This window comes from Molothrus aeneus, chromosome 9, assembly GCF_037042795.1.
Source record: "Molothrus aeneus isolate 106 chromosome 9, BPBGC_Maene_1.0, whole genome shotgun sequence".
Lineage (NCBI taxonomy): Eukaryota > Metazoa > Chordata > Aves > Passeriformes > Icteridae > Molothrus > Molothrus aeneus.
In genome coordinates, this window is record NC_089654.1 from 20585795 (window position 1) to 20601104 (window position 15310).

Sequence of the window (15310 nt, forward strand, 5' to 3'; positions counted from 1 at the left end):
TGCTGTTACATAATCTCTCTTCTCTAGAGGAAACAAGCTCAAGGCTAACACTGCCTTGTAGTTCAGACAAAACAAATGACCCCATATTTGACTTGTCATCAAAAGGAGAGAAATTTAAAAAAAAAGAGCCACTTTTTTGTTGTTGTTGTTTTCCTACTTTCTTTACTTCACAGAATGGTATATGAGAATCCAATTAAATTAGACAAAAAGGAAGAGAAAAGAACAAAAATATTTTAAAAAAATACTTTTGTGCATATTTTGACTTGACATATTTTGATTTTTGTTACCAGACTCTGAGGACCAGAGGTATAACCAGATGACCTAAAAATGGCAGACACCTTATATAGTGAATTAATGCATTGGCAGGTTTGTAGACCTTCCACTTCAGGCAGAGAACCTAAGAAAAATCTTTTTGCAGGTGCCTACATTACATCTTCTTTGTAAATATCCTCCTTTCAGCTGCATTAAGGAATTGCAAAAATACAGTGTGCAATGTCATGCAAAAATGCCCGTACACTTCACAGATACAGCATGGAACATGTGCACAAAAAAAGGGTCACTCTTAGCTGGCAGTACATACTGTTCAAGCTGGTAGTGGAAAATAAGGTATTCTCACAAAGCCAACAACAGAAGAATATGCCCACTTCTATTTCAACCATGGTAATAGGATTAATATTATTCATGCCTTGCACAAAAGCCCTTGGCTTCAAGGCTTGTCCCTCTCTAGTAGTGGATACCAAGGTAAAAAGGTTGCAGTTTTGTACTGCTTTTAACATGAAGCTTATGGAAGACAGTAAAATAAGTGTTTCTCTAAGTCCCTTTCAACCACTCCTCACTCTAAATAAAAAGCAGAATCTTTTCAGTCAACAGGAACAGCTCACCCTGCTGTCAGGCGCTGCAGTTTGCAGCATGTGCAGCTCAGGATTGCAGTGATGTTGTTGACTGTGGAGGTAATCTGCCTAAGGTTCTCCAGATGACACCATTTTTTTTGAGATGACCTCTTGTAGAGGTTCACTGTTAGGAGGCAGGTTGCATCCACATTATTACAGTGGAAACAATGGTGAGGGACCACACAAGAAGTTCCCATGGTCAAACAAATAATGCAATGTATAAAAAAAGCATCTAAGAGGAGGAGCACCAATTCAGCACTCTCTTTAGGCTGTTCCAGAATAGCACGCACTTTCCATAATGACATTCTCAGACAAGCATAAATATCACTAAAATTGTAACTATGACATCAACTGGCCTGACACCATACGCTTTGATTATATAATGACCCCCTGGTCACTTCATTTTACCTTTACCTCAGAGCTGCTTCCTTCACAAAATTCTGTCTTGAGCTGGCTGGGGTAGTGTAGGGCATTGATGGAATCTCACCCACTAAAAAATTACAACAGTTTTAACTCCTTCTCAATGTTAAACTGAAATTTAATTTTTTTTGTGAATAAAGTCCATTACATTAGCAAACTTGAACAGAGTAACTCAATGAACTAATTTGAAATTCCTGCCCTTCTAAAGTTGGTCTGATACTCTGGCTGTCTTTTGTTCTCCTAGCTGCAAAGTTCATTCTGACCTTCTCTATGCCTGCTTGACTCTGTCTCCAGAACAGCTCCTTTACTATTCAACTGCCTGTAGTGTTTATCCTTCCCTGAGGAAAGAGTTAAAAGGGAAAGGAGGAAAACATCTACAATTAAATTGCTCCTAAGTTGTTCCTGCCTCTTGGCAACTGCAGGTTGTAATTCAGCAGTTTACAACTCTCCCTTCTCACTTTAGAAAGAATGAATAATGTAGAGACTTACATTCATATTTGCAGTAGAAAGGGGGTGCTGGGAGTTACAAATTGCTGCTGAAGAAAAAGACATTCAAAGGGACAAAGGCTTCAAAGTTAAATCTCTTAAAGAGGTCTCTAAGAGAAGAAATGCAAAAAAAAAAAAATCAAGTCCATAATGGCTTGAAGAAACTATTAATTCCAGTATGGTTGGCTTCAAAGCAGTTTGTACATCTGTCTAAAGGCATACGAAGAAAGGAAACTTACCTCACGGAGTTCCAAGAAAATATTCAAGAAATACCTGTAAAGAATTTCTTTCCAGTAGACACCTTGTAAAATTGCCAGCTCGTGATTTGCACCTCTGCTACTTTTGTTACCCTCATTAGCCCGAGGTTGTACAAGTTTTTAGCAAACACTAGCCCAGCAGTGTACTTTGCATGTTGCATTCTCTTGACAATCAAACAAAAGTTAAGCAAATCAGCAAGCAAATTTTAAAGCACAACTGTCTTCAGGTCTAGAGACTGGGGAGTCTGATGTGTGAGCTTTAGAATCACAGACTTTCAGAGTGGCTGCACCAGGCACCTCTGGGGAAGATTGTCTGGTCCAACCCTTTGGTTAGAGCAGGACTAGCCACAGCAAGGTGCTCAGAGCCAGGTCCCAACAGGTTTTGAATATCTCTAAGGAAAGAGATTTCAGAAGCTCTGTTGAAAATGTGTTCCTGTGTTCCATAATTTCTGCTCTAAAACGTTTTTCCCTACCTTGAACTGGAATGTCCCCTATTTCTGTTGTGCCCATTTCCTCTTGTCATATCTCTTGTCCTGTGGAGCCCAGAATTGGACATAGCAATCAGATGTGTTTCACCACTGGTGATCTGAGGGGAAAGTTCATGTCCCTGGGCCTGATGGCAATGTTCTCATCCACCAGGACACCAAGGTGTTCCACCGCAGAACTTATTTTCAGCCAGCTGCCCCACAGCAGCTACCGGCACACAGGATTACTGCTACCCAAGTGCAGCGCTTTGCTCCACTTTGCTGGACTTCATGCCACTTCTGTGAGCTCCTCTCCAGGTGCCTCTGAATGACAGTGCCTGGTGTATCCAAGACTCCTCCCAGTCTTCATCAACTGCAAAGCTTCACAGGGGACACTCTCACCCACTGTCCACCTCAGTAAGGGGGTAAAGCAGCAGCTGACTCAGCATTCCTGAAGGCTGGCCTTATCAGAAAAGACTGAGGCCAACAGGTTCTGAGCATCCTGACCTTTCCTACATCCTCCATCAGATCTCCTGGCCTATTCACCAGAAGAGCCACATTTCCTCCAGGTATTTACCTGTTGTGATCTACAGTGTTCCCTCCACCCATCTCCATCCCAGTACTACAAAATGGGATGCTTGTTCCCAGTTTGGGAGCACTACCTTCATAAGCAGTGTCAGCTGGGCTGCCACTGGCCTATGAGCTACATCACACTCCAATCTGGTGCCTTTGCTCTTCAGGTGGTTACTTCCAGCTGAGAAGCAAGGTGTGAAGTCTGAGCATTCTATCACTGCATCTAAATCTGTCAGAGATAATCTGTCAGAACCCTGACTCACACTTGTAAAATGCCCAGCTCCTGAGTGCCTCCAATATAGGCAGCTTCTTTCCAAAGGACAATGGGTAGAATATTGTAAAAACAGGTTCAAAATGTGTGCTTACTGGACTAGAATTAACTGGTAACAGAAAGCAACCAATAAGTGGAAGTTTATTCTCATTTTTCCTTTAATAGTTTTCTCCCTATTCTTTCACCTCTCACTGTGGAAACACAGAGCAAATTTCAAATTTTAACCATTGCCTGAGAAGGTTTCAGTACTACAAGACTGTACTGCAAGACTGTACAAGACAGCAAGGTGAGTGACATGCTGTCGCTCAGCACACTGCTTAGGATGTGGCATGTTATAGAAAGGCAGTGACATATCACAAAGCAGATGTGTGACATGACAGTCACTTAGATGATAGGCATGCAATTTACTCCAAGACCCTAAAGTCTTTGGTTGTTTGCTCTCAGTTCCTACTCACTTTGAACAAATGCTTGTGACAAGTGCAAAATGTTCTTAAACTGCTTGGAATATATAATTACACAATAACCTTTCAGGATAATTTATCTGGTTTAATTTTTTAGCACAAGTATAAGCAGTGTTCAGAGAGCACAATCTCCATCTACAATGATACTGTCAGTATGCACACTATGGACAGAGTGCTCATTTTTGCATAACTCATCCTGGCAGAATAAATACTGGAAAAAGCAGGAATTCACAGTCCCCCTTATCTCCTTGACAGGATCTAACATGTAGAGGAAATTTTAGAAAAAAAAGAGCACAGACTGATAATTTTGCACCAAAGCGAGCAGTCCCAGAAAATGCACATTACCACAGGCTCCCATGTCTTCTCTCCAGGGTCCTTCCTTCCTTCCTCAGCATAGGAAAGGTGTTGCAGGGAAGTGGGCATCAAAGTGGCCTTTGGTTGGGGAAGTCTAGAAAAGGGGAAGGATTTGTTTGGCATGTTCAAGTACCTGCCCAAATCTGGGAGTTTAATCACAGTATCAGCATGGAGAAACAGCACTGATGTCAAATCCCATCGCACGCTTAGGGGAAGCAAGATGCCTGTAGCAAACAAACAACAGTTCAGAATTATTTCTCCAGGTCTAATTCAAAGACCCAGAGGCAACAAGGGAAGTACCTTCCACACCTCACTGGTTGCAGATTTTTCAACTCAATTTTCAAAGAAGACTATGACACAGTTGTTGCATTAAAAAAGAATAAAACATGGAATAATGTTGTTGAAGCACAAAACAGATAGCAATTAGTAATTAAACAGCAAACACAATTATTTGCACCTCCTATAAACTGATGCTTCATTTTATGTTGACAAAATGTAAAAAGAGAAAAATAATCTCCTTTCAATAAGTTTGGACAGTGACAACTAAATAAACAGTGGAAATAATGACAAATACAAAAGATTAAAATTTTTTTGATCTCTAAATCCCATAAGATGTTATTAGAAACAAAAGTGAAACAATGAAGCCTGAAATAAATGCAGCTTGGTTTTCTGTGGATTTGGATCTCATGATTTAAGCTCCAATTTGAGCTTTACTTCTGGTATGGGAATTTATAACCTCTCACAAAACGTGAGTTTTCACTGCTGTCTTTCCTTCAGTCAAAATGCTTATGGGGTCTATTTTTCCAAAGCTACTGAGAACTCAATTATCCTTGAGACTACTTCCCTTCTGTCAAAATTGCTTGACACTGGTCAGTGGGTTTGAAAGTTATTAGACAAGGCATTTAGACAGTCATGCACAAACAAATGCACAAATATTATTGCTATAAAAAACAGGCCAGAAGTATTTCTCAAAAAACTATTCTATCTTTTTATGTTCAGTTCCATGCACAGGGAAATATATGACAGCTGGATCCTTATAATAATGAAATCCTAAGAAACAAGTTGGATTGCTGTTTAAGACTCAAGAGTCTCAAAGAAAAGAATAACAACACTATTTCCTAGTAGCTGCAAGTGTTTAGGCAAACAATGACCTATTGCAACTCTTCACAAAATAACACCAAATGCTGCTCATGCTAACGAAAATCAACACCTCACTAAAATAAATGGAAAGTGAAGGTTGCAGGCAGAGCTCACAAGATCAGATAATGACTACAGGGCTCAGCCCAGCAGTACCTAAACTGAGCTTCACTTTCAAGACACTGGTAATCTGTTCAACTCACTAACTTATTGTTTCCACCTATTTGGGTCAGATAAAATAACATGCAATTTTGGATTAAATGTAAAAGTGCAGATAAGCTGCCCTATTTTTATTTATCCCTTCATTTTTTTACATCTATTCAACCTTGCAGTATTCAGAGTTTACATTTTTCTAAATAAAGTGCTTGAAGTTAGGGGATTGTTAATGAAAGTCACAGTTTTTAATGCATAAATTAACCTCTCATTTGAAAAATAGACCACCATAATACTTAAAGACATAAAAATTACTTTTGTGACACAGGTAATGTCTTTCCACATATCCATTTATGGGGAAAAAAAAAATCACAAATGAAAAGATTAACCTGAACACTGAGGACACATTTAACATAAGCCTTCCCCAGGCTCATCGTTACCTGTATGGCACTGCTGACCTTGAAAAGCTTTCATGTTAACCAAAAAAAAGATGTAGAGACCAAGAACACAGAACTCAAAAAAATATGCATTGCCATAAAGACTGTGCCCATCACTTTGGGATTATCACATATTCACTTTGTGATTTATTACCTATTTCTACCTTAAAATGACATTCTTAACTTTTCTCTCAATAATTAATTTATTCAGTAGCCTTAATCGGTACAAATAAATAGGGCATTTATACGAATTCAAGGAGTATTTCTATGACAAGAGCAGCTGAGATAAAAATATTTGGTACTTGACCTCTTATGAGAGAGAAAGTCACAGACCAAAAGGCTGTTCCATCCCCCCTTTCTGAAGAGAAGTTAGTCCAGCAGAAGCAGAGTGCCGAAGGAGGCCCCCTGGAAGGTCAGGAAGGGACAGGCTGGGGCTCCCGGGGAGAGAAGGGAGGAGCCTCGTTCAGCACAGGGGACCTGAGCCGCCCGTGCCACCTCTGCAGAGGCAGGAGTTGGTCACTGGACAAATCCGCCCTGTAAGAGGGAGGCAGCAGAGTTTCCATGCCCTGAACACTCTCACAAACTTCGGCCTACAGGGTGACCACTTTTCATTCAGATGCCTAAGTAAGCACTAAGAGCATTTTTAGCAGCAGAACAAATATATTTTATGAGTCTCCATCTACTAACACAGAGACAGAAACTCGATATGTTTGATTATTTGCAGGGTAACAGTGGTTTCAGAAATGTGACAGTGGATACCATTAAAATCAATCAGAAAATTCTCACTGCAACATCTGTAAAGCTTTGTGTACTTAACTCAGGATTAGGCTCCACTTGTACTGAATCAGCAGAGTGTACCAGGTCTCTGTGGCTTGCACTTCTGGAAACCTGCCTTTTGGAGAACAAAATCATTAGCAAGACAAATAGGAAGTGCAAAATAAAATAAACGTAGATTGCATAGAATGGCATAATTTTAATCAGATGGATAAGCAAACTCAGCAAACCCAGACATAACTTATCAGTAGTTTATGTTTCTCTTTGATCTTTGTGGTTAATTTTTCTTGTATAACAACAATCATAAGACATCTCATTTTTTAATGTAAAGGTCATTTTTCCTGTGCCACCTTTTATAATATGTTGCTTTAATTTCATTCACTCTGGTTAAAATGGAAGGGTATGCTTTCAAAACCCAGCTAGATTTGCATTGTCTTTTAAAACTCTCCATTTAGCTGTATCAAACAGTTTGGGCTGGCTGAGATCAGAAAGTACAGTTAATTCTACAATTCAAGTAGTCAAAAGCAGAACCATTTGATAATTTTATCTCCAGCCTCACTGCGACAAGATGACCAAAACATACTCTACCTGGATGTAGGGGGAAGGAAAACTGATCATATTAAAGATTTTTTTTCAATGAGTCTTTAAGCTGTGAAATACACAACACGAAAGTTGGAGCACTAAATAGCAGAAAAGGCAAAAATGGCAGCGCATGTGGCGCTCCCCCAGGAGCTGCCTGCGCCAGGCTCTCCTCGGCAGCCTGCCGTTCATGCTGCTCGGGTCTTTCACTGAAAAAGAGTTTTTCTTTCAGTATTTATGTAGTGCAGCAGGCAACTGTTTACCTTAGAGGCATAAAAGTAAATCCGGATGTGTTTGATCCATAGTGCCACAGCAGCTCTGTTGCCTATGGAAACAAAGGCTCCTTTCAGGGAGTTCACACAACAGGCCCTGCGACACAAGGGACCCATCAATTTCAGCCACTGGATTATTTGTAGCTATTTTCCTAAGATACATACATAGATACATACAGCTATATATCTAGTATATACAGTACAAAATATTATCTCTGTAATAGTCCAAAGATCAAATGGGACAATTCCTGAGTCTCATATTAATTTTATGTTATTTTAGTTAAACAACAAAATCCCCTTTTAAACAAATTGATAGTTGAAATGCAAGTAAGTGTTCAAGCTGTAAGCATCTGGTTTTTTCCTCCACCTTTCACCATGCAGGTTGTTGAGTACTTTGTGGACAGCAGCTTGACAAATCTGTTTCATGCTTACTCACAAATTCAGCTTTTGAAAATGACCCTGAGCATGGAGTTTAAGGATGCTGCAGAGAATGGATAACATCCCAGCAGCACCTTGTTAAAGGTTTCCTTTGAAAAGAACACTTATTTGTGAATATGTTATAACTTCAAAAGTGCCATTCCTGTGCAGAGACCTCTGCACATTTCGCAGAAAACTGATCAAGTATGACACATTTCAACAGATCCCAGTGCAATGTTTGTTACAGCCCTTTCCCAGTGAGAACCTGAGGTGATAAAAAAGGAACGTGGTCAGACCCAGGATCTTAATGCAAAGTCCATGATATTTTTCTCCGTGTGCAATGCAAAAATTGGGTGAATCTTGAACCGTAGGCATTGGCATCATCAATGTTAAGAATATAGCTCAACGCCTTCTTCCTCTTTACTGACATCATTAAAGAATATATTCACAAAATTCATACCTAACATGACTTTCCTTAAAAACATCCTGCATGAATCTTCAGATTTCAATTCAAGAAGGCAATTAGCAGCTAAGAACACCTTATTAAATCTGCTTTTAATTATAATTCACCAGTGTTTATAGCTTGCTTATAATTTTTGCATATGATTACATTATTAGGAATCAAAACGAGTGAACAAAGCATTAGTTTATGTGCAGTGATAATGTTTCATAGAAAATTAAAAGAAAACAATAAAAGCTCATTTAAACAGGAATATTATTCTCCATTAGGAATCTAGGGCCAAAAATGCCTTGAAAATGTCATCTGTATAAATATTCATGTACCTGTGAACAGATAACTTCAGAAGCAGATTTGACAGAAACAAAGAATAGCTTCTTCACGTTGCAGTAGATGACTAAGATCATTTGAATGATTTATTGATAAGCCAGTGTACAAAATAAATACAAAGAACGGGCTGGACTTGCTGTTACCAAAAAAAAATCATTACAAGACTGCCTAGCATGTGAATTCATAAATATAAGAGTAGTGTGGGTAGGCTTGCATTACAAAAAAGTCAAACGCAATATGAGAAAGACATCAATAATCCACAATTCCCATTACTTTTCTACTTTTTTGAGGGGGGCATTTTTATTTGCGTGTGGTTTTTGGTTTAGGTTTTTTTTATAACTGGAAGTTGTGGGTAAACCCAAGCCAATAAGCACTAATGTCACAACAAGCTGGTGGTGGGCAATTCAGATGCTGATCCCATCACTCTCCCTGTCTGAAGTGGTACTCACATGAGTAGCCCACTGAAAACAGAAGCATGGCTTGTGCACTAAGTGCTATTGAATGGAAGGGTAGCAGGCTGGAGGCACATGAGGAAAAACTTATTAGTTGATAAACCCATTGTTTCCTGGGGGAAAGCAAGGGGAACTTCTGGATAGCATCTAACCTCAATTCCCAGAGGTACCAACACTCTCCTACTGTAAAAGTCTAGATACTCCAGAATTTATTCAAACTCCAAAGAAGTTATTCAAAGTCAAAAGCCTCACAGGATCAGCAGCTGCTCAAGTTGTGATAGGATCACAAGAAACACACGCCAAATCTTATTCTGCAGATCTCCAAGCTGAGGCATTTTAGGTCTTTCTCTTTCAGGGCAGTGCCTGCAGCTGTGCCAGCCTGGGACTGCCCTGGAGCTGAGTTGCTGGGCAGTGTGCAACCCACAGACATGCTGCACTGAAGAGCAGAAACACAGAGGTGTGCATCCAGCAGAGACACATTTTTCCTAAAACCCTGCATACAAGGCCATGACAATTACTTTTCCTAGCTTAGTGTAATTTGGAATGTCCTTTCTGCTCTATGTCGCAGCAAGACTGGATTCAGCACTTCAGTCTTGCTATTTAAAAAGTCAGATGCACATGACAAAAATGCTTCTTTAATCTTTTTCCATTCTGAACAGAAAATGAACCAAAACACAATGTGTCCACCAAGTATGCACGAGTAACACCTGGCAATTTTGGGGCAAAGCAAGGAAAAATTCTGGAGTAAACTCTGGCTTAGGTTTCTCTTCAAATATTTTTCCTAGATTGTTAGTCTGCTTAATCTCTTTGGATTTTTCTTACTAAGTAGAAACAGAGAAGACAAAATATTGCTTTCTAAACCATGCAATGTCCTATACTTTATTGCAACAGCCAAGACCATCCTTACCGTCAACATTCAAATTATGTTCAGAATAGCTGACATGGCAATAATCATGTAATAAATGCATCATCCTATGAACCTAAAAAATAGGAGACAGAATCCTTAAATCAAGAACGAACATCAGGCGAACACTCTCAAATAGATGGGAGCACTCAATTTCAGGACAGTAGTTAGAATAGGGGAAGAATTTTAAAAGAACGTCCAGCATTAGCTTCAAAGCTCAGTATTATTCTATGTTGTGTGCTTTTTTTTAACTTCAGCCTTTGATAAGAGTGGGTTGAACAAGAGCAAAAATTTAGCTGCAAAAGCAGGCTCATTTGACAAGTTTGGCAGCACATGAATAGAACTTAGAGTATTATATGCAGCTTAAAAGATAAAAAAATAACAGCCTTCCTCTTAATTAGAGAAGCCATATGCTCTATGAAATGAATCTTGGTAGCTTGTAATTACAACCTTATTTTTAAACAGATCCTTTTAATTCTATTATATTCAGTATTTCTGATTTATTTACTAAAATATTCAGATCACAGAGTTGTTATGAAAAAGTTTACTTCACAGTTGAAAGAATAGCATGGCCATAATATTGCTACATCTCTTCCTACAAACAGGAGATGATAAGCAGGGGTCTACATGTTAAAGATTATTTTCTTCTCTACAGGAAAAGTAAGAAAATAAAGAAGGAAAAAAACCACATCTGCCATAGCATGTTTGTCTTGCTTGGTATTCTGTCTGTATGGATTTTTAATAGTGTTCAAATTAAAATAGGCCTGCAGTACTGCCCACACATTTTAAAACCAGTGGGTCACATGGGGCATCTAATCCAAGCACCTATTGCACCTTAGTTATAGGATTATTCTTAATTTTTCTTTTGAAGTGGGAATGGATGTTACTTTTTTTTGTAACTGTGTTTTCCTGAATGGTATAAAGTTTTGACTCATGTTTTTTAGAATGAATTTCACATAGAAGAATTTAACTGCACTTCTCCCCGTTAAATGAAAATATCTTTTAAACAACATTCATCCAGAGAATCTACCAAAGATCACTGCCATCCTCAGCACTTCCAGTCACTCATAATAAGATGGTTTCATATAAGGAGCTATCAATCAGTTTTACAGATGCAGGTGTGTTTCTATAACTATATAATAGGTATCATTCACAAGCATAAATCACAGGTTTTCCAGGTGCCAGACTTCCAACACAAAAAAGATCAGCCTATAGAAACATGAATCAGCCCATACATGTCAGAAACACAATGCCCTCAGGAACAAAACTTCTTGCTAAGAAATATAAGGTGAAGCAATTAAATTCAAAATAGTAATTTGACTGTACTTTTAGTGGTGTGATGCCCAGGTCTGGTTCCTTACTAACCTCTCAGGTTGGCATTTTACATTTCCATGACTAGCTGGTGCTGACCCTCACCTCTGCCCATCCTTCAGGCAGGCATTCAGTGCAGCTTGCTTCCCTTCAAGCATTAAGGGAAGCAGCTGAAACAGGCTGATGCCAGTTCTGCTGTTCTGATTGCTGAGCAAAAAGGACAGGAAATCATTATAGTCAAAACAATTTTAACAAAGGTCACTTTAATACGAAATTACATCAATCACCTTGCACAAAAAAAAAGTAAATTTCAATTGATGTCATTTGTTCATGGGGCTAATATCAGCTTTTGTTCTAAAAATTTGGCTGGTTCTGGATAAAAATAATGAAAAATTAACTATGTCTTTCAAGAGAAATTTAAGTCTTGTATGAGAAGATAAAATTGCATGAGTTGTTTCATATGATAATCTGAATGGCTGTTTCAAAACTTTTTTCTGAAGACATCACTGTGAAAGTAGCTTTAATGTAAAAGAATCATCTAGAGAAGATGACTCTGGAAAAAGCATTTCTCAGAATTTACCCTGGTCTGGCTACATGCACCACAGAATCCAGGCCTTCAGCTCACAAACGGAGCATTATTCAAGTGAAATAAACCAGAATTATTGTACCTATAACTCATAACACATGCACACATTCAGGGCTGTTAGACACACTAGATGAGATATCTGACTTTGTATAAAACTTTTGCAGTTGATTTTGACATGGGCACGTTGTAAGAATATCTTCTAGCACTGTAGATGAAGCTTTATACACCTAAAACTTTTTACTAGGGAATGCTAAATTAATTTACAGGCTTTCAGACATTAACACTTGTGTGATGCTACATCCAAAAATTAAATTTTCAGTGGTAATGGATTATGCCCATACATCTTTATTCAGACCATAAACTACTTTTATCTATAGCAGAGCACATAAGCATGTGCTTAGAAGTCTGCTTTTCAAAGGAACTGAAGGACTCAACCACATGTCAATTTATTTGCTGCAGAAGAATGTGTGGATAGTTTGGAGACAGTGAATTTGTCTATGGTGGTATGTGGAATTGAATTCTATATGCACACAAATTCGTATCCAATTAGTCTTCACATTTATATATAACTAACAGAAATACAAAAACATGGACAAACAATATAATTATGCATCATTTTACAACACAGAGTAAACATGCAATCTCTGCAGTTTTATCCTACATTAAAAATTATCTAGTATCTGCAGCATGTCTTCTAGTGGGATTAGTCCACTGCACAATTTTAATTCCAGTGAAGGTTTTTTCAAGGCTAAGGACTATCCTTGTAAATTCATACGTAAGCTGCAATTTTAAAAAGAATTTCCCAAATATTTTAATTTTGATTTATCCACAACACATCTGTGTACTGATTAGTAGATGGTATATTCAAGCTCTTTAATTTCAAATCACACTGTTTTGAAAAGGCTGGTACAACATTGAATGTCACTTGATTGTTATTCTGCTTAGGAGAGACTACAAATGAAGGATCAGTGAGGGAGCAGAGAAAAACTCCAGTGAGAAATAGGATGAAAACAAAGTTGAGAATGCGAAGAACGAACAACTGAGTGTGAAAAAGAGAAGCACAGAGGGAGAATATAAAATTCTCATACACTGGCATTTAAGGGACAAGAAGCTTACACGGGCCACTGAGCTGTGCCATCCTCACTTTTCAAGGGTTAGTAAACTCACTCAGTGTTAACCTGGCACAGAGCTTGCTTCAGCAGAAGGTTCACTGAAGGAAAGTTTCCTACGTCAAAATAATGGCTCCCAAATTGCTACTAATATCTAAAATACAACTCTGCAAGCCCCACAAACCCCCAGCCCATCCTTGTGTATCCTCTTGTCAGTGCACCCAATTGGCTATGCCCAAAAACACCAGAAATTTCAGTCCCTTGTAAAAGCAATGAGTCCTTTCTAAGCTGCAGCCCTCCCCAAAAGAGGCACCTGAAGTGCTGAGCTGGCCACTGGAGAGGCCATTCTCCTGGCAGACATGGAGCCATCCCAATGAGACACAGACTGCTACTCCCTGGCCCTGAAGACACCACGGCTACACAGCCACAGTGGTGGTGTCTGAATTTTTCTCTTTCCAATTTTTCAATGGTTTCTAAAGGTGACAATGGTAATTAGTCCTAAATGCTTTATGTGCCATAGAGAAATGCAGGAGAATATGTCCAGCAGGCAACGTTTTTTAAGTCTCTGCCAACACTTTGATCACAGAATGAATTGTCTGGAATACTGTGAACTCTTTACTTATTAAAATGAAACTGGGGTGTTGTATCAATGAAATATATTTTATTGTGTTCTGTCAATGAGACATATGCTATTATATTATCAAGGTACCAATTCAGACTATAAAATCAGCTTTCCATTTCTCTTAATGAGAGACTGTACCAAAAATAAATTACATGAGTTTTCATCACTGTACTCTTAATAAAAATAGGGCATTTTGGCTCTTTTTGTTAAAGAGAAAGCTAATATAGTATTTATGAAGTCTGTGCAGTGAGCAGTTAAGGACTAATACTGAATATCCAAAATGCTAGAGGATCTTTAGTCAAAATGGAGAATGACAATATGAAACACAAAGCATTTTGTCAGGAAAAAGGAAAAAACATAATAGAAAAAAGAGGATGGGTTATTATAGAAAGAATGAAAGGGTATAGATGGTGAACGAAAACTAGCATTTCCAGAAATGAAAATGGGCTGCATATTTTTAAAAAAGAAGATTCCTTCCAGACTTTAGTTGTGTTTTCAGGAGATGAAAGAAACAAACTTCTAAGTCTCCAAAGAGTCAGTAAATGTAGACACTGAAAAATCATCACAGCATTTGAAAATAAATGGGATCTTATTTTAAAACCATAAAAGTATGAACTGCCTCTTTTATTATTTAAGGGGTCTTGCTTTTCTGTTCTATTGAGAAGACTTCAAGGTCAAAATGTCGGTATACTTAATGCCACTTTAGATGCCAATGAAAGGAGATTACAAGAAAAATGAGAACCCTGGGGCTTGCCAGGCCTTTCTGGGATAAATGCACCTGGTAAAGTCAAGGTTATATAAATGAAAAGAATCCATCATCTGATGTTGTTGTTGGGGTTTATTTACATTTAAAGAAAAAGAAAGTAAATTAATAATATAAAACAGTGAAATGTTCAAAGATTGCATGAAAAAGACAATTTTACATTGTAACATGTGCAATAGAAAGTTGCAAATTCTTCTTTCAAGTGAGGACTGAAGTAATAGTTAGGTGAACAGAGAAAATCCTAGTTTGGTAGACAACTCCATATGAAGCTAAACCCTTTTCAAATTGTCATAGTCTGTTTCCTGGAATCTTCAGGACCTGATGAAGGTAAACCAAAATTAAAGGAAACTTGGTTGGAATCCAAGAATGTAGGAGAAATTTGCCCACATCTGAAAACCACAAATTTTAACTCTAGTAATATCAGAAAAATGTACTAAAGGTCACAAACCAAGGAAGTGTTTTAAGGGCAATATTTCCAATGTTCAAATGCTTCCACGTCGATTAAAAGAGACATGGACATGGAGAGAAATTTCCATGCCACAGAGTTCCATTCTGTAATAGCTGTAACATCTGTAACAGAGTTCCATTCTGTAATAGCTGTAACATCTGTAACAGAGTTCCATTCTGTAATAGCTGTAACATCTGTAACAGAGTTCCATTCTGTAATAGCTGTGATCAGAAATCTTGCCCACAAAGAGTCAACAAGGGTTGTGCTCTTGCTTTACTACAGAATAGCCAAATACATTTCCAATGTCTCCACAACGTCCATTTTCCTCAAGGACAGAGGGATTTAATTTTTTTTTTCCTTTTTCTCTGTTTCAGTCTTATCAC